At 34.1% G+C, this 20,966-nt stretch overlaps 1 pseudogene; it reads right to left on the bottom strand.

The window, feature by feature from the left end:
- Nucleotides 1-1,435: 1,435 nt before the first annotated feature.
- Nucleotides 1,436-1,921, bottom strand: LOC132485002 (large ribosomal subunit protein eL21-like; annotated as a pseudogene).
- Between the last annotated feature and the right edge of the window lie 19,045 nt (nt 1,922-20,966).

Raw genomic sequence — 20,966 nt, forward strand, 5'->3', positions numbered from 1 at the left:
AGCTGCATGGGGTGGCAAAAAAAAAAAAATTTAAAAATAATAAAATTAGACTAGGAAACTAACAGATATGTTAGAAAGAATGTAAAAATAAAAATATAGATGAATCACCAACCAGAAGGTACATCAGTACCACAATAGTAAAAAAAGAGGAGGAGGGAAAAGAAAAAAAGAAAAAAGAAAAGGCGGGGTAGGGAAAGGTCTTGCCTGTGGAGGGCAGGGCCTAAGAAAGGGTGAGGTTTGGGCAGGGGGTGGGAACAATGCTCATGACCCAAAGGGGTGGAAAAGACCCTGGGCGCTTTGGTGGGTGGAGATTAGGCTGAAGGAACAAATAGGGCCCAGGGGTGACCCCAACCCCTGGTCTTAGAGGACAGGGGATCTCACCTGGGACTCAGCTGGCTTTCTAGGCTTGAGTTGGCAGGGCAATTGCCCTCTGTTTCTCTCCTGATCCTCCTGGAGGGCCCCTCCTGCCTGCCTCTCCTGTTCTCCCCTTGGCTTCCTTCCTATGCCCCCAAGGACCCATGTGACCTGGAGGGGGCTTTGGAGGGCAAGAGTTCAGCTTGGAGCTCAGAAGGCTCCCTGGGCCTGAGTGGGTGAGACAATTGCCCTCTGCTTCTCTCCTGCTCCTCCTGGAGGGCCCCTTCTACCTGCCTCTCCTGATCTCCCTGGCTTCAGGGCCACCAATCCTGTCTGGCCTCCACTTCTCCTCCCCCCTCAGTCCCCCTACATCCTACCGGTTCACTCTGTGGTTCCTCTTGTCTTCTTGGGCCTCAGAGTCCCCCACCAGTGGCCCTAGTTGTGGGGAGATGCTAACTCCACATCTTCTGACACCACCATTTTGACTGTGCCCCCAATTTTACTTAATTCTCATGCCTTGATTTCCTTGTCTAATTCCATTTGATTAATAATTCCAACACAATGCTAAAAGGCAGTGGAAAAAGTGGGCATGCTTGTCTTACTCCTGACCATAGTGGAGAGATCTTAAACTTTACCTTACCAAAATTCTTTGCACACAGAAGGTTAGGTGTTTACTAATTGTCTTTGAGTAGGTAACTTATCTGAATATGATTTGTTTGAGAATTTTATATATATTTCTGTTTCCTCTTTAATTGTGATAAACATAAAGTTTACAACACACTTGTTGAAGCAAGAGATCTATAAATGAGAGCAGCATTCTCTAGTATTCCTATTTTCTTTTTTTTTTTATAAATAATATCTAGCAGTTTATTAACCAATGGAGTATATTGCACAACAAACTACCTCACATCTTTCAGGAAGAAAAACCACTGAATTTGAAAAGTAAAGTGATGTCACCTACTGAATTCAGACACAATTAAAATGTGCTCTTAATATTTGTTTTGGGGGAGGGGAGTCATACACTCTACTCAATTAAGAGAAACATTTATACAGTCCAGGTCTTTTATTTTCTTTACACCCATCATGCCATGAATTAATAGGGAATGGATTCCAACAGTTCTGGCTCCTTTCCATTGGTTCTCATGAAGTGTGCTTCTCTGGGTGGAGCAGGCTGATGCTTCAGTTGAACCCAAGTACTTTTCTCTTTGGCTTCCTTCTGTTTCTGATCATTTTCCTTCACCCATTTCAGGAAGATATCTCGGCTCTTAGAGTGCTTAATATGCTCGATACACACATTAATTCTCTTGGTAAGAATCTTGTCCTTAACTTGTTTGGTTACAATGATGCCAAAAGCATGCTGGGTAACATTGTAGACTCTCCCAGTTTTGTCATGGTAACATTTGTGGGGCATTCCTTTTTGAACAGTGACCATTCCCTTGATATCTACAATATCACCTTTCTTGTAGATTCATATGTATGTGGTCAAAGGAACAACTCCATGTTTTCTAAAAGGCCTAGAGAACATGTAGTGGGTGCCCTCCTCTTTCCCTTTTTTGTTGGTCATTTTGGTGAATTACTGGAATATGGTAGTTCTGGCCAAAAAGCTAGCATTCCTATTTTCTATAGTGATAATATCCTGAGCAAATTTTATATTATAAAAAGTCCAGTGTTCAAAATAGTTTAATATTATTAAAAGAACCCTACAGGGCAACAGTTTACTGAAAAATGCTTTTCTCTCCCATAAAATCTAATGCTGACAATTGAACAAAGATGTTTGTGAAGGACAAATCTTCATTAAACTACAAATACATTAATATCTAGCATACTATATGTGTATTAACTAGTTTCAAGTCTTTATAAGTACAAACTTAAATTTTGTTACTTTGAAAGACATTACATTCGCGACTTTGGACTGTAATTCTATTTTATTTTTATTCATTTTAATGCATATTACTTGCATAAAGTTTGGTGAAGCAGGGTAGACAATGCCAAAGTTTCATGATAATTTTACTCTGCTAGGTAGTCACGAATTTTAGAGAAAACTCTCCATGTCTTCCAAAGGAAAGAGCTAAGGTTGGAATAAGAAACATACTCTCAAGGGAGTTCTGACTACCTGTATGCACATGAGTTACCTGGTGTGCATCCTGTCCTGCAGCCTTGGAATCTCCTTTTTACTGAGAGAGGAAGTAGATGTACAGCATGAAGAAGGATGCCCTTTGGAAATGTTAGTATATACAGTTAAGGACTACACAACCCTTTGAGATGGTTCTTCTGATTTCTTAAGAGCTGTGAATTTTGAAAAATATGGGTGGATGAGAAATGATGTGGATTCAATGTGCTTCAGCTGTAGATTTTATGAAATTATATAGGCTGGAATTATGATGTGCAGGACAAATCAGAAAATATGTCTGTAACACATATTAAAAAAACAGACACACATACAGATATTGATAAAATAAGGACACACTCAACACCAAATAAAGATGAAAAAAATCATTATTATGAAGATGTCAATGAAGACAACTGGCTGTATGGAATACTTAAGAAAACATGTTTAGCAATGAAGAAATGGCATATTTTCTATTAAAGTCAGTGTATTTTAGTGACCTAAGGACTAAGTTGTACATGACAAAAGTGAAATGTCCTGAGGTCATGAGACTAACACTTTTTGCCTCTGCAAAATTTTACATCTACAAAAATAGCTTTCAGGTGAAAACCACAGCCTTTTCTAAACAAGCTACATATCACAGTTGACATTTTCTGGAGAATCATAGAAATTTTAATTCACACATTCTAAAAATTATAAATTAAGCTTCCTTTGTAAATAATTTAATAATAATAAATAACTTGAAAATTTTACTCAGAGGCTACTTTATTATCATTCCACCATACTTTAGATATTTTGGAATCATTGACACATTTAACACATTTTTCTTTAAATTGTGAAGTAATAATCTATTACTATCATTTATAACTTTAAAAATACTTTCACTCCTATTAGTTTATTTAGGAAATACTCTAAACCTGCTATAATGTCTCTTTTCCTGTAAAGAGAGAAATGTAACTCTCAAATTTCTTTCTTGTGTTTGAGATTTCCCTAATCCACTAATGTGTTTACTTAACATTTTAAAATTGTGAAATATACACACATTCAAAAGGATGTATATAATTATATTTATTGTTTAGAGAATAATGATAGAAACACCTTTATGCACAATTACCAATGTAAGAAATAAAATGCTGGTGCATTTGAAGATTCTGTATGTGTTCTTTCCAATCACATTCCATTCCCTCACTGCCAGAGGTGACTGATATACTGCTAATCATTGTGCTCTGTAGTGTTTCTAAGTGTCTGTGGGAAAAGGGTTCCATGGTAAAAGAGGGTTGGGAAACTCATTGGGTAGGCCAGATTTTATGGCAAGAGTTTGGGAATTCACAGAGCCCTAATGTGTTAACGAACATTTGAATCTATATAGAATTTTACTTTCATGGAACACATTTTACAAATTATTGATCTAAGTATTTTACCAAACTTTTGTGCAATTCGTAATGAACAGACAAGTACAGATATTTACCTATAAGATTTGAAGGATATTTGATGGAAACTGAGTCTGTAAGGTGGATGAGTAATGCATCCACCAAAGCAGGAACTAAATGCAAACTCTCAGGGGCATAAAAGAGCAAAGATTTATTTTTTAAAACATTTTTATTGGAGTATAGTTGATTTACAATGTTATGTTAGTTTCAGTATCCACTCTATTTTTTTTTAAGTTTCTTTTCTCATATAGACCATAACAGAGTATTGAGTAGAGTTCCCAGTGCTATACGGCAGATTCTTAATACTTATCTATTTTATATACAGTAGTGTATGCAAAGATTTATTTCTCATTCACAATACCCATCAGAGGTTTGCTAGGGGCTCTATTCTGGGTGGTCTTCACTTTGGGCCACTCTCACTTAGACAGTGCTGATCAAGACACTTCTCACAATTTACCTGGCAGAGCTTGTCAAATGTCTCCACCCAGAAAAAGGGGCAGGAAATGCTATGTGGGAAATATTTGGGGACCAGAATTAGATCATTCTCAGAGGCTGAGGGGCAAGGCCACTAGTCTATGCAAAAGGCTGAGGCTGTTTGAAAGGTAAGAACATTCATTATATCATTCAGTTTGGAAAAAGCCTCAGGCCTCACATGAATCAGATGAGGGGACATTAGGATGGCATCCAGGCTTGAGAATTCTTGTCTCTGATACCGATGAATGTGTCCAGTGCCTCAGAGATTGGGGTTTGAGTATGAATCAGAGTGTCATTTCACATATGCAGGTAAGACTGGGACAGAGAAATAAAGCACTTGAACAAACCCATAAAATGCTATGTAACTGGGCAGTTGATGTCTCCTGAATTATCGTGTGGAATTGGTAGAGTCACTCAGGAGAGCATGCCAATTAATGTTAGGATTAGGCCACTGTACAGAATGAGCAGGCTGTTTTTTCTGTGTTTACCCTTTTCTTTATTTCCTTTTTATGATTCTCTATATATGTATTATATGTATGTATTAAATATTATGTATAATTTTTCTGAAAGTGCTCACTCATCTCAGTTGTTACATATAATACATAATATAAAATATGTAACAATATTTAACATACTGTATAATATAGAATATTTAGCTTTATATATATATATATATATATATATATATATATATAATTTTTTAAGTCTAAAAATGCTTCTCCTGCAAATGACAAAGCTACTGTCTGACTTTGGACCAAAGGGTGAAAAACGAAATCTTGAAAACAGTATACACCTGAGTATAAATGTGATGGTGGCAGCAAAATTAACAGAAAAGAAAAAAAATATCTCAAAGGGAAGATGAGAAAGTAGAGTGAAAGAGCCTACACTATTTAGAAACTGTCCATCCATGATCCAAAAAAAAAAAAAAAATGAAGCTTTTGTATTTTATTTCAACAAACGTGAGGAAATTTCCTGTACAGAATTACCTTCTCCATCTCTAAGGATTTCCTTTACGTATCTGTTTGCATCCATCAGAACAGCATTTAGAGTTCTCAGACAGATAAAAATCTAACAGCTTTGGGGCTTCCCTGGTGGCGCAGTGGTTGAGAGTCCACCTGCCGATGCAGGGGACACGGGTTCGTGCCCCAGTCTGGGAGGATCCCACATGCCGCGGAGCGGCTGGGCCTGTGAGCCATGGCCGCTGAGCCTGCGCGTCCAGAGCCTGTGCTCCACAACGGGAGAGGCCACAACAGGGAGAGGCCTGCGTACCACCAAAAAAAAAAAAAAAAAAAAAAAAAAAAATCTAACAGCTTTTAAGATAGTGCTTTTCAAATTTTTGATTCATTATAAGTGAACTTACAAGTGGACTCTATGGTATCTTTATTTATTACTTTTAATGTTAAAGTTTCTATTAAGTGAAGTGATGGATATTTTCTATCAGTCTGTGTTTAAGTGAACACAAATTATTATTTTTATTATTTTAATACTGCTGTTTTTGCTCATTTAGAAAGCATAGTATATTTATGATTGATGTCATTTAATTTCATTGAGATTCAACTGCCCTTTGAAAATACCCTTTTCTCAGCATATTAAAATGTCTATGCAGACAGGTAAACTAATATTTACATTGTTACAGGGCTGCTGTAACAAAAGGCCACAAACTTGGTAGCTTAAAACAACAGAAAGTTATTCTCTGATAGTTTGAGAGGGGAGGAGCCCTAAATCAATGTCAGCAAGACTGCTCCCTTTGAAGAATCTAGGAGATAATCTTTCCTTGTCTCTTCTAGTTTTTTGTGGCTCCAGCCGTTCCTTGGTTTGAGGTCACACAACTCCACTCTTTGTCTCCAAAGAGACAAATGTACACTTCTGTCTCCCTCAGTCTGTCTTTTCTTCTTATAAGGGCACTTGTCATTGGATTAAAAACTCACCTGGATAACCCAAGATGATCTCATTTCAAGATACTTAATTGCATCTGCAAAGACCCTTTTCTTAAATAAGGGTCACAATCATAGGTTCCAGGTGGGCATATCTTTTGGCAGAGCTGCTCTTCAACCCACTACAGGTACCAACTTAAATACACTGGACTTTGACTTTGTTCTATTACATTTAGATATTCCATTCACATTTGTATGGATACAGTGCCAATTTTAGTTTTACATCATTCTCTCCTTGAAAAATTCTAGCTGTTAGTATTTGAATTCAATGATAAATTTTATATACATATGTAAACAATTAGTTAATATATTTTCTTGTCTATTTCATAAATGCATAATAGACAAGTCACTTTCTTCTGAGCTTGCAGATAGGTTCTGTTTGCTTAGCATGATTACCGATGATGTTTGATATATTTTCCCAAATGGTCTACTCTGTAGAGTAGCTTTTCTCAGATATTTAAAAATAATTCCATATTATTTTATTTCCTGTTCCAAAGTCAAATATTTTTGAAGTCTTTAAAAAAAGTTGTACAAATGCTATAAAATATACAAATTGTTACAAAGAGCATTCCACTCCAACTCCCTTTTTTTTTAACATCTTTATTGGAGTATAATTGTTTTACAATGCAGTGTTAGTTTCTGCTGTATAACAAAGTGAATCAGCTATATGCATATGTATATCCCCATATCCCCTCCTACTTGTGTCTCCCTCCCACCCTCCCTATCCCACCCCTCTAGGTGGTCACAAAGCACAGAGCTGATCTCCCTGTGCTATGCAGCTGCTTCCCACTAACTATCTGTTTTACATTTGGTAGTGTATATATGTCAATACTACTCTCTCACTTAGTCCCAGCTTACCCTTCCCCCTCCCTGTGTCCTCAAGTCCATTCTCTACGTCTGCATCTTTATTCCTGTCCTGATCCTAGGTTCATCAGAACCATTTTCTTTTTAGATTCCATATATATGTGTTAACATTGCTGTGAAGAGTCTAGATATTGGAGACAGAAATCCTGGCTTCAATTGTTGGTTCCACTCTATACTAACCATGTGACCTTAGGCTAGTTTCTTAACCTCACTTCTTACCTGTAAAATTACATAATGATTCTATCAATCCATGAGTCAGTGCTCTTTAAGTGTTTAAGACAGTGGTAACATTCACTAAGCCCTCACTAAATACTCATTATAAATATTATAATGAAAATGATTATTATAAATATTATTATTATTAAGGACACTAGTTCCTAAAATCAAGAGAGTGCAAACTTCCTTCTAAATAGTTAAGTTTTCTGTTAGAGCGGGTTCAAAATTATTTTGTAAGAAACCACTAGCTCTACAGGAGGTATTAACCTGATTTCACTCTCAGAGGAATAGATTAGAATAGTATTCTACTGAGAATAGTCTTCTACTTAGAATAATCTACTTAGAATAGTCTTCTACTCAGGACAGATTCACGGTGGGCTGCTCAGGTCCCTACCATTCTCCATTGTCATCCAGTTGTCTCCATTGTCAGTTAAGGCTTTGCACTTAACCAATAACATAGAAGAGCTACTTTGTAGAAACTCATGAGTGAATACAGAATCAAACTCCCTGCCACATCATATGTCTCAAAAGATTACAAAAGAGAAACAGTTGGAAGGAAGTGTTTCCTGGAAGCTTGATGCATCAAATGGTTCCTTATTAAGAATGTTAGTAGGAATTACACTTACATTTAATGCCACGGTGCTACTTTGAGAGAATCTCTGAGAGTAAAAAGGATCCTGAAGTTCTGAAGATGTTGTTCACTCCGTCACACAGGCTCTTCATTTTGAGAAACTTAAGAGACATTGTTTTCTGAGATTAATATCAGGAATAGTTGTGATTTTTCTGTGCAGCTGGCTTGGTGTGTTTATCTTAAAGAGAGATTGAAACATAAAATTTACTAGATTTTGCTCCCTATGTTGTCTGTTAAAAGCTTAGAGGCAAAATTGTGGTTAGCTCATGGCAAATGTATAGAATTTCACAGTATATAATTTTGATTAGTCTTATTTGTGGGTTGATTTTTTAAATTAATTTTTATGGGCATATAGTTGCTTTACAATGTTGTGTTAGTTTCTGCTGTATAGCAAAGTGAATCAGCTATACATATACATATATCCCCTCTTTTTTGGATTTCCTCTTTTTTGGATTTCCTTCCCATTTAGGTCATCACAGAGCAGTGAGTAGAGTTCCCTGTGCTATACAGCAGGTTCTCATTAGTTATCTATTTTATACATAGTAGTGTATATACATCCATCCCAATCTCCCAAGCCATCCCACCTCCCTTTCCCCTCCCCCATGCCACCCCGGTATCCATACGTCCATTCTTTACTGTAGGTTGATTTTTATCTTTTGCTTTGTCTTTTGTTTGCCCAGTTATTCTCATTTTATTAAATTTATTCTCTTTAACTGTACTGTGTATTTCTTTTAAAGTCACCTGAAATTATTTTTTGAACAAAGTGGGTTAGTAATTAATAACTGTATCATTTATAGGGGAAATTGTAAGTCCTCTTTATATCTTCATAGATCCTTCAAACATCATGGTATGTGAATCATAAACTGATAATTAACAGAAATATTTAAATGACAAACTGAGAAAGTTTAAGGTATGTTGGGGAAAGATGCAACTCTAATTTATAGGCTATTATAAAAACAGTGAAAGATGCTGAAATTTTTGTTTATCAAATGTTAAATATTTATAGATGTTTAAAAGTTATTCATATGAAACATCTTAAACTGCTTTGAAATAAAATGAAAGAACAAAATCTACATATTAGTGATGTTTGGGTTTTCCTTTCATAAAACTTTATTTCTTCAAAGCATAGAAATCGTTTCCATACACTGAAAATTCTTCTATAGATGACTACTTAGGAAAAAAAATTCTACATGCCAAATGGTAAAAATATATAGGGTAAAACAAACAATCTGTTAGAGAAATTACTTTTCTTATATGAAGTATGTCTCTTCAATTAAATTTTGTTGTGCATGATTTAGGATTTAGGTTAACACAGGAGATAGGTTAAAATTTGCATGATAACAAGAATATTTTATGAAAAATCAGTGAGTATAGAGTTATGTTTTCTTCTTTTCTATTTTGAAAAAATGCTAAATTAAAAAACTCAAGAAGTTGTGCCTTATCAGAACCGTAATTATATAAAGTAGCTATGATAGTCTTCCTCCATAAATTATGGGTGGATATTACTTCTAAAATAATACACGACAAGTTAATCATTAGAGAAAAAGGTAGTTTCTCATGTTAACATACAATTCTCAAAAGAAATGATCTTTTAGATCTTGCTCTTTGAGCACTCAGAAGTGACAAGCATTTGTTGCATATGCTCAGCTGACAATGAGGCTGTCTCTCATGAAAGACAAATGAAAAGAATTGGATTAATTTAGTTATAAAGAGATTTACATTTTGCGGTTTCTAACATGTCTTTTGGAGATTGATGAATAAGAAATGAGATAAGAAAGCCCTTCAGAAGAAACTATTGCTGAATATGGTAGAAAAATTGCTCTTGGATGGAAGATGAATCAAGTTTCTGTCAGGTAAAGCCAGGGAAAATTCTCTTGTATTATCAACTAATGTTACCCGAGAGGGAATATTATGCAAGATGTATGATATTGCTTTCTCCTTCTCCCAGAAGCCAGGTGGTTGTGCACCAAGGCACTGTAACAAGATTTCTATACCTTCACTTTATTTATTTACTAGTTTAGCCATGATTCTAAAAAAAAATTGTCTGATCTTGCCTGTCCACACAGCTTCTTCTAGAAAGTTTTCACTATTTAAAATTGGTTATTAAATCTTTTATAACAATGATAAAATTCAACTTACTGAAGTTATTTGCTTTACTCTTTTTTTCTGATAAAAATATATACTAGTGAGCAAAATATAACTAATCTAAATTCAAGGAATATGTATTTTGTTATTTTGTCTGCTTACAACCTTTTAAGTATGTACTCTTCTGTCAACCAAAATCTTAATTTCTCTTTCTTCAATAGCCTTTATATTCAGCATATATTACCACAAAATCACAAAACTGTAATTCTGTCTAATTCTAAAGCTATATGGGGATTCTACTAATATTTTGCCAAGCACAACAGTTGTAATAAAAATCAACTTAGTGTGAAAACTCATCCCAAGAAAAATATTTAAGTTGCCTAGACTGAAATATTCTAGAATGCACAAGCGTGAGAAAGCAAGCACCCATTACGAACAGCTAGGAAATTTTTCAGTCCTTACCAGAGCAATTTAATGTGCTCCTTCAGTGTTCTGAATTGAAACTCCTAAAGAAAATCTGGAAGACCTTTGGATACTTGTAATAGCTGATACAATAGTGGTGCTTCAGGAGAAAAAAAGAGGAAATGCAGGATTCAAGCACCTTTTACTGTTAAAACAGATAAAATTGATTACAATTAGGTCATCTCATTTTTGCCTAAAGCCCTGGAATGGCATCCCACTGCACTTCCAATAAAACTTCCAACAGAATACGTGTTGTTTACAAGGTTTTCTACCCTGCTGCGTGCCTTCCACTAACCTTCCATTCAGTGCTCATTGTGGAGCCCTCCCCCTTACACTCACTCAGTTTTGTTCAGGTCATCCTGGGCTTCTTTCTATTCCTCTATTGCAGGTGGATTTTTAATCAAATCTCAATTTTATTTTAGATCTGGAAAGCCTTAGAATTAGGAATATTTTAATGCCAATCTATTTCTTCCTTTCTCCTGGTGTTTCATAAGTACTTACGTCGAATTAAATTCTTTATATTAAACAATACAAGAAGTAAATAAGTCCTTAAAAATGTGAGTCAAGGAGTAAAAAGTGGGGTAATATGACTGAAATCTAATCATATAGTGTTTATGTTCTAAAGCTGAATTTATGAGCTTGAGTTTTCCTTTGTTTCCGGGAGGTAGCTGATAGAGACTCAGATGTTTTTCTTAAAACTGTTTACAGCCATAGCAACCACTGGGATATGATTTCTCATATACTTTCCCCACATAGCACTGTCACCCATGACTTCTTCCCTACTGATGCTGTTTTAGATTGATTTCCTTTATAGAGTGACTTCTCCCTTGAGCTAAGAAAAACTTTTGAAACCATATAAACAAGCATTTCAGTTTGTAAATACTGAAGGAACAAAGTTTGGCAAGACTCCACAAAAACTATGGCTTAATAGTCTCTCTACAGTGGACACAATAATTATAGAAAATATCTCTCTCCCCAGTATTCAAAATTTTCATTTGTAACCCAAAATGTTTAAAGCATAGAAAATAAAATATTGGTTTCCATGGAATTATTACATCTATTTTCATGCTAATATAATTAAAATATAACTGGATTCATTATAAATGTATAGTTTAAAGTGATTTGCTTATGGAAGTGAGATGTCTTATTTGTCAATGAGTAAACTCTGTATTTCCGAGTTGGTAATTTCTTTTTATATTTTAACATTGTGACAAAGAAAGAGTTTATGTATCCAGAGAGATAAAATTAAATGAGACAAGTATGAAAACAGATTTGTTTTGTTCCACAGTGAAAAATAAGTTAGAAAGATTTATTCTAGCATTGGATGTCTTTTTACATATATTATAATTCAATATAAGCTTATTTAGTTCATTTGAGGATTTGTTTTTGCCTGTTTCATACCAGACATGTTATCTTTGAGCAGTGGTTCTCAAATTGAGTGCACATCAGAATCACCAAAAAGGTTTATTAAAACATGGATCTCTGGGGTCCACCCCCAGAGTTACTGAATCTCCGGGTCTAGGGTAGGGCTCAAGAATTGCATTTCCAACAGCTTCTCAGGAGACATTGCTGCTGCTGGTCCAGAGACCACAGTTTGAGAAAGTCATCATGCATCAACCACTTAATTTCTTTTCCTCATCTATTTCATCTATGAAATAATGGTGTTAAACTAAATGGCCATTCAACAAACATGTATTACATGACTTAAATGTGTCAAATCTTTGCTAGTCGTGGTCCCTGCCTTTGAGGAGAACATGGAGAAGAAAGTGACTGATCCTGCCTGTGGTAGAAAAATCTAGGGACACTTGATAGAGGAGATGAATTCAAAACCCATAAAACTTGTTGTAAAAAGTTAAAACATACAGAAATACATACATTTAGAAAAATATTACCTCTGTCCTCCATCCCCACTCCAATCCCACCTAATTCCCACTTCATAGATATAACAATGTTAATAATTTGATGTGAATCTGCCAAAATGTCTCCAAGTTATCCAGCCTTATGGGATGATTCATTAAATATTCATATACAATAGAGCAAATATTTCCACATATTTTCTAGGATCCTCAAATATATAGGGAATGCTTTACTATCACCTCAAGCTCTAAATTCCTGATATGGATTCCATTCTTATTCCCCACTCTTAGTTCCCCATCTTTGACTGCAGTTTTCTTCACCCTGCATTGCTTAATGCACAGACACCTTTATACCATCCTCTCCCAAAGCACCACACATCCAAGGCTGTTGTGTATAACGGACTTATACTAAATATTTTGAGCTCACAGAGGTTAATTATTGCACTGAAAAGAAGATTGTACTCAAGATATCAGAAATCTGTAGTGACACTAACCTATCCAGTACTACAATAAGTATGTGAAGACACACAGGAATTGGCAACAAAGTATAACAGGTCAAAGAAAAAGTTGTGGTTTGCTCTCTAGATTAAAGAAAAATTAAGAACATAAGCTGTTAGAGGTTAGTTCTTAATTTTATCTAATTCACATCTCTGAGTTTTGTTGTCATTTTGTTTTGTTTCATTTTGGCTGAGGAAAATACGGGTCAGAATTTTTAAGTGACTTGTGATGGATTAAAGTTGAAAATTGCAGGAAAAATATAAGAATAAATTGGTATTATAATGCAGCAGTTCTTAACTGTTGGGGTGTTCTCTTCTGCTGGACTATGGTTTTCCTCAAAGTAATCCAAATATGTAGATAGACATATAGATTTGAAATCTCCTCAAAAAATGCTGCTCTAACAGGGCTTATTTCTGACTATGTGTACCAATAATACACTATATAAATAATTAGGCAATGGAACATCATAGAAATAATTATAACCTGCAGCTAAGGTGGTTCATCACATGATGAAAGAAAAAGATCACCTTGAATTTTGCAAGGCATTCTTTTGGTTATAAAAATAGACCATTTCTAATACCTGCACATAATGTAATTAGAAGACTGCTATGCTTTGGGGTTAAGTCTCCACAGATTCAAATGCTTCAAAAAGGTTTAGGATTTTCTGGATCCAATTTTATACTCTAAAATCCAATCTCTTCAGAATATTTCCCCTTTCATGAGACTGATCCCTCAAAGTTGCTGTTAGCCTGGAAGAATCTATAGAGATTTTTACAAAAATGGACTTCACTTTGGCTAGCATATAATATTTCTTCTAAGGTGTCAGACCAATACATTATTTCCTTTGCCAAAAATACATATGTTTTTAGTTTTTATAAATTTATTTATTTATTTTTGGTTGTGTTGGGTCTTTGCTGCACGGGGGCTTTCTCTAGCCGCAGTGAGTGGGTGCTACTCTTCGTTGTGGTGTGCGGGCTTCTCATTGCAGTGGCTTCTCTTGTCTTGGAGCATGGGCTTTAGGTGCGTGGGTTTCAGTAGTTGTGGCACGTGGGCTCAGTAGCTGTGGCTCATGGCTCTACAGTGCAGGCTCAGTAGTTGTGGCACACAGGTTTAGTTGCTCTGCAGCATGGGGCATCTTCCAGACCAGGGCTCGAACCCGTGTCCCCTGAATTGGCAGGCAGAGATTCTTAACCACTGCACCACCAAGGAAGTCCAAAAATTACATATGTTTTTGTTTCTGATTATTTCTTAAGTCATTTGTGTAAAAATAATTCAATTATGAAAATAAAAATCTTGTTTACCCTAAGGCTTTATTTCTCCTCATATTACATTTTATTTCACTTTTAAGACATCTTTATTGAGATACAATTTACATGCCATAAAATTCACCAAAGTGTACAGTTTAATGGATTTTAGTATATTCAGAGTTGTGCTGTCATCAACACAATCTAAGTTTAAAACATTTTCATCACTCAGAAAAGAAACCCCATACTCATTAGCTGTCACTCTCTGTTGTCACCCTCTCCCCCTTCCTTCCTCTCCAGCCATAAACAAACATTAATCTACATTCTGTCCCTACGGATTTGCCTATTGAGGATATAACTACAAACATACAATGCGTGACTGACTTGTGTCATTTAGCAGAGCATTTCCAAATTTCATCAATGTTGTAGCATATATCAATATATTATTCCTTTTATTGAAGATAATGTTTAATTTACCCATTCATCAGTTGATGGACATTTGAGTTGCTTTTACTTTTTGACATTATGAATAATGCTGCTTTGAACATTTGTGTACAAGTTTTCTTGCATTAAAATGTTTTTATTTCTCTTGCATATGTACGTAAAAGTCGAATTGTTGGATCATATACGAACTCTGTGTTTAGGCTTTGTAGGAATGGCCAAACTGTTTTCCAAAGTGTCTGCGCAATTTTACATTCCCATAAACAAAGTATAAAGATTCCATTTTATTCACACACTCACCAACACTTGTTATTGTGTCTCTTTTTGATTATGGCCACCCTAGTGGATGTGAAGTGGTAACTCACTGTGGTTTTGATTTGCATCTCTCTAACATGCTTACAGGTCATTTGTATATCTTCTTTGGAGAAATTTCATTTAGATACTTTGCTCATTTTGTAATTGGGTTGTATTTTTATTTTTAATTCATAAAGTATACATACAAGTCCCTTATCACGTATACGATTTGTATAAGTTTATCTCATTCTGTGGGTTGTCTTTTCACTTTATTGATAGTATCATTTGAAGCACAATATTTTTAGTTTTTATTTAGTCAAATTTATTTATTTTTTATTTCTTGTGCTTTGATGTCATATATAAGACACCATTGCCTAATCCAGCATCTTGAATATTCACTCATGTTTTTATATAAGAGTTGTATTGTTTTAGCTCTTACAATTAGGTTTATATTTTAGTATTTTTTATGGTGTGAGACAGGAATTCAACTTTATTGCTTGTGGATATTCAGCAACAGCTTTTGAAAGCACTTTTTTCCTGTTGAATTATCTTGGCACTATTAATGTATGGGTTTATATCTAGACTCTCAGCTCTATTCTATTGATCTGTAGTTTTATTCTTATATAGGTACCATGCTGTATTAATTACTGTAGTTGTCTAGCAAGTTTTAAAATTATAAAGTGTAAGTTCTTCAACTTTATTCTTTTTCAAGATTTTATTTTTCTTGGTATTCTAGGTCTTTTACATTTTCATATGAATTTTAGTACCACCTTGTCAGTTTTTGGAAAAAAGGCAGTTGGTAATTTGATAGGGATTGTGTTGAGCCTATAAATTAATTTGTAGGGTATTGCCATCTTAACAACATGTGGCAAGTTGTTAATTACTAACTCAATCTTTACTTTGTTATAGTCTATTCTGATTTTTCCATTTCTTATTGACTCAGTTTTAGTAGTGTGAGTATTTACAAGAATTTTTCCATTTTATCTGGGTTATCTAATTTATTGGAATACTTTTTTTCATAGTATTCCCTTCTTATTTCTGTAAGGTTGGTAGTGATGTTTCCTATCTTATTCTTGATTTTAATGAATTGAGTGTTCTTTTTTTTTTATGGTCAGCCTAGTTAAATGTTTGTCATTCTGTTGATCTATTCAAAGAACAAACTTTGCTTTGATTTTTTTTCTATTCATTTTCACTTCTCTATTTTATTTATTTCCTTTCCTCTAAATGCTTTAGATTTAACTTGGTCTTCTTTTCCAAGTTTCTTAAAGTATGAGTTTAGGTTATTGAATTGAGTTCTTTCTTCTTTTTTAATATAGGCATTTACAGCTACAAATATCCCTCTGTGTAGCTACATCCCATAATGTTTTGCATGTTGTGTTTTCATTTTCCTTCTTCTAAAGGTATTTTTGAATTTCACTTATGATTTTTTCTTTGACCCAGTGGTTATTTAGGAATAATGTGTTGTTTATTTTCCATACATTTATGAATTTCCAAACTTCCTTTTGGTATTGATTTATGATTTAATTCAATTTTGTTGGAAAATATACACTGCATGATATTTCAATCCAGTTAAATTTATTGAGGCTTGTTTTATGTCCTAGTGTATTGTGTATCCTGAGACTGTTCCATGGGCACTTGAGAAGAATCTTTATTTTGCTTTTTTGGGGTGCAGTATCATATAGATATTGGCTAAGTATAGTTAGTTTAGTTTACAGTGTTGTACGTGTTTTATATTTACTTATTAATCTTCCACATAATTTATCTACTATTTAAAGTGGGGTGTTGAAGTCTTTAACTATTATTGTTGAATTATTATTCCTTTACTTCTGTCAGTTTTTGCTTCTTATATTTAGATACTCTTTGTTAAATGCATATATGTTTATAATTTTTATATATTCCTAGTGAATTGACCCTCTATTCATTATGAAGTGCCATTCTTTCTCTTTTTGCCACTTTTTTTTGTTTTAAAGTTTACTTTTCGGTATAATCATTCCTATTCCATTACGGTTGTTATTTGCATGATATATCTTCTATCCTTTTACTTTCAAACTTTTTATTTATTTGACTCTAAAGTGAGTCTCCTGTTAACAGCATATAGTTGGATCTTGTTTGTTTATCAAATCTGATATCCTCTGATGTTTGATTGGATTGTTTAACTCATTCACATTTAATATCATTATTGACATGGTTGGATTTACATATGCCATTTTTTTTGTATTCTATATGTCTCATATCTTTTTTGTTTTAATATTCCTGTAGTTGTCTTCTTTATTCTTTTTTTTTTTTTTTTTTTTTTTTTTTTTTTTTTTTTTTTTGCAATACGTGGGGCTCTCACTGTTGTGGCCTCTCCCGTTGCAGAGCACAGGCTCTGGACATGCAGGCTCAGCGGCCATGGCTCACGGGCCCAACCTCTCCGCGGCATGTGGGATCTTCCCAGACCGAGGCATGAACCCGTGTCCCCTGCATCGGCAGGCAGACTCTCAACCACTGCACCACCAGGGAAGCCCTCTTCTTTATTCTTAAGTAGATATTTTCTAGCATAATATATTAATTTCTTTAATAATTTTTATTATGTTTTTGAACTTTATTGTGGCTATTCTAGGGCTTACAATATACACATCAATTTCTCAAAATCTACTTTATATTTAAAATACCTTTATTCTAATGAAAGAAACTTTCTTTTGTATACCTTCATTCCTTTTCCCTCTTTTGTTTGGTACTATTGTTGTTATACATGGTGTGCTACCTTAAAAACCCAACAATAAATTGTTATTATTGCTTTATATAATCCTATGTCTTATAAAGAAGCTGAGACAAGAAAGGAGAACAAGTATGTATTTATAGAATTTGTTATATTAACATTTTTATTTACTGTTTCTGGTTCTTTTTATTTCTTTCTGTGGATTATAGTTACTGTCTTGTTTTATTTTCTTACTCTTTGCAGCTTTGTTCCCACCCAACTCTTTCTGCATTTAATCAAATATATTTCATTTTTGTATTTTGTAAGTCTAACAATACAATTATATTTATATTGTTTTATCAATTACTTTTAAAAACAATTAAGAGAACAATAGAGAAAAATATGTACTTGTACTGCCTCTTATAATTACCTATACAATTATCTTTACCGACACTTTTTTTTTTTAATGTGGGTTCTAATTACTGCTCAATGTTATTTGCTTTCAGTTGGGATAATTTCCTTTAGTATTTCTTGGAAGGCAAGTCTGCTAGCAACATAGTCTTTCAGCTTTGGTTTATCTGGGAATTATTTTATTTCACTTTCTTTTCTTTTCTTTCTTTCTTTTTTTTTGACCATGCTATGTGGCATGCGGGCTTTTAGTTCCCTGACCAGGGATTGAACCTGAGCCCTGGCAGTGAAAGCACTGGGTCCTAATCACTGGACCACCAGGGAATTTCCTCACTTTCTTCTTAAGAGACAGTTTGGCTCTATGTATATTTCTTGGTTAACAAGATTTTGCTTTCAGTACTTGGAACAAGTCATCACACTGGCTTCTGTCCTCTGCTGTATCTAAAGAAAAATCAGATGTATATCTTATTGAGGGGGGAGTCTCATAATTGATGAAGCAGCTTTTTAAAAAGAAAACTGATTCTAAGGTTTTATCTTTATCTTTTGCTTTCAATATTTTGGCTATGATATGTCTGGATGTGGGTATCTTTGAGTTTATTCTACTTATAGTTCATTGGGTTTCTTGGATATGTAGATTAGTGTTTTTATTCAGTTTGGGGGAGTTTTCAGTCATTATTTCTTTACATAATTTTTCTCCCCCTTTCTCTCCTCTCCTTCTGACAATCCCATTATATTTATGGTGATGCATTTAATAGTGTGCTACATTTCTTTGAGGCTCTATTCATTTTTCATCTTTATTTTTACTCACTGTTCTTCAGATTGCATCATCTCTGTCTATCTTCAAGTTTGCTAATTCTTTTTTTTTATGCTTTGGGCAACAGGGTGGATTTTTTAATTGAAGTATAGTTTGATTTAAATATTGTGTTAGTTTCACGTGTACAGCAAAGTGATTCAGTTTTATATCTATATCTAAATATATCTATAGATATATCTATAGATATATATTCTTTTTCAGATTCTTTTCCATTATAGGTTATTACGAGCTATGGAATATAGTTCCCTGTGCTCTGCAGTATGTCCTTGTTGTTTATATATTTTATATAAAATAGTGTGTATCAATCAATCCCAAGCTCCTAATTTATCCCTCCCTCCCCTTCCCCTTTGGTAACCATAAGTTTTTTTCTATGTCTGTGAGTCTATTTCTGTTTTTCTAATTTTTAAAATGTTGCTGATTCTTTCTTTTGATACCTCAAATCTACTGTTGAGCTCCTGTAATAGATTTTTTATTTTAATTATTGCACTTTTTCACTCTAGAATTTCTACATAAATGGAAGTTGACCAACTGAAAACTTGACATTATATATACTTATTTCCATTCAGGAAATTATTCATATTTGATAAGAAATGGCATTTTAATTTACATGACCATATATATAGAAAATGTTTTCAGTTAAGCAAAAATATTTGGAATAATGAAACAATATTGTAGTTTGTACTCTGATTTCTAATGGTAATCTCTTCTGAATTATTCATAGTTTCTCCTGAAATTCATAAAATATTTAACTGATATGTCTAGGGAAATGTTAATAGCCAATTGGATAATTTAGAATACAATGTCAAAATAACCATGTATTTAATTGTTTTACTGACATTCTCAGATATTGAAAATATACATGTCTACAATTAATTGTGAGATTTACCTCCAGGAGCTCGACCATGTCCCCACATTGAGTATTAGAGAAAAAAAAAAAAAAAGAATCCCCTTTTGCTTCCAGCAAGAGAAAAGAGAAGTAACCATTCCTGAGACCTACAATTAATATTTATAAAAAGCATGCTTAATAAACATGAAATAAATGTCTTCTTTAAGCTGGAAAATTTTCAACTTTTCATACTTTTTTTCTATACTTCTTTCTTTCTAGTCTACTATGATATCTGAAATTTTAACTCCCCTCAAAATAAATGTTTATTAGAAGCTAACTCTCTAATTAATATCAAATAATTGGTACAAAAAACAAGAGGAAGATTCTTACAACTTTCTTCCCCAAGGCCATGTAACAGGCAGTAAATGAAATAAAAAATGGACTGGCTATCAGAAGGTCAGTTTTCTGCTTTAAACCATATCAGTAATAACAGTGTGACCTTGGAAATGGGCAACATCCTTAGAATTATCCTATCCCCATCTGAAAAAGAAAGTAGAGGTCTTGATTTGACAATCTCCAGTAGCCCCTTCACTTCTCACATAAAATATATATCGACACACTACTCAGTTGTGGGTTTGCATGTGTGTCTGATTTTGTTGTGTCTACATTCACATGCATAAGTAGACACAATAAAATCAATGATTACAGTGCAAAATAACTGTACTCAAAATTGTTCTTGTTTCTGTGTAAGCATTTATTATAATCATATGATAAGGGGCTTGAAGGGAAAAGAAAGAAAGAATATACTGCTGGAGATAGAGATGTAAATTTAAATCCCCTTACTAAGTGCCAACACATTATGGATACTTTACTGTGCTGCATCACTGAATGTCACAGAAAACCTAAGAGGCAAGTTTCCTAATCCCCATCTGGATGAGGGAATTGAGTTTCAGAGAGATCAAGTAACTTGACCAAAGTCACATAATTAAGTGATAGAGAACAAGTGAGGAGGGGAATACAGGATGATAGATAAGAGAGGCATCACAAGAAAGTCAAAGAGGTGATGGGAAAATAGAAGGAAACAAATCAGAGTGACCTAATCAGGTTTTAATTAAAATCTAATTAGTTGAAAAAGTTTAATCCCTCAATAGGAAAGTAACGTTGTGGTCTATAACTTTTCCATTTCTAACTGCAAATCAGGGGGTTCTGGTAGGCATATACTAATGGGAAAAAAAAAAAGTAAAAACAAATGGTACTGGTGTCCTGGCCTTGGTTCTGTACTTATTAATAACATCCACAAATTCTCTAGAGACTGATGTCTCTATCACCATGCAAGACTCCCTCCTTC

Source organism: Mesoplodon densirostris, chromosome 1 (genome assembly GCF_025265405.1).
Source record: "Mesoplodon densirostris isolate mMesDen1 chromosome 1, mMesDen1 primary haplotype, whole genome shotgun sequence".
Classification (NCBI taxonomy): domain Eukaryota; kingdom Metazoa; phylum Chordata; class Mammalia; order Artiodactyla; family Ziphiidae; genus Mesoplodon; species Mesoplodon densirostris.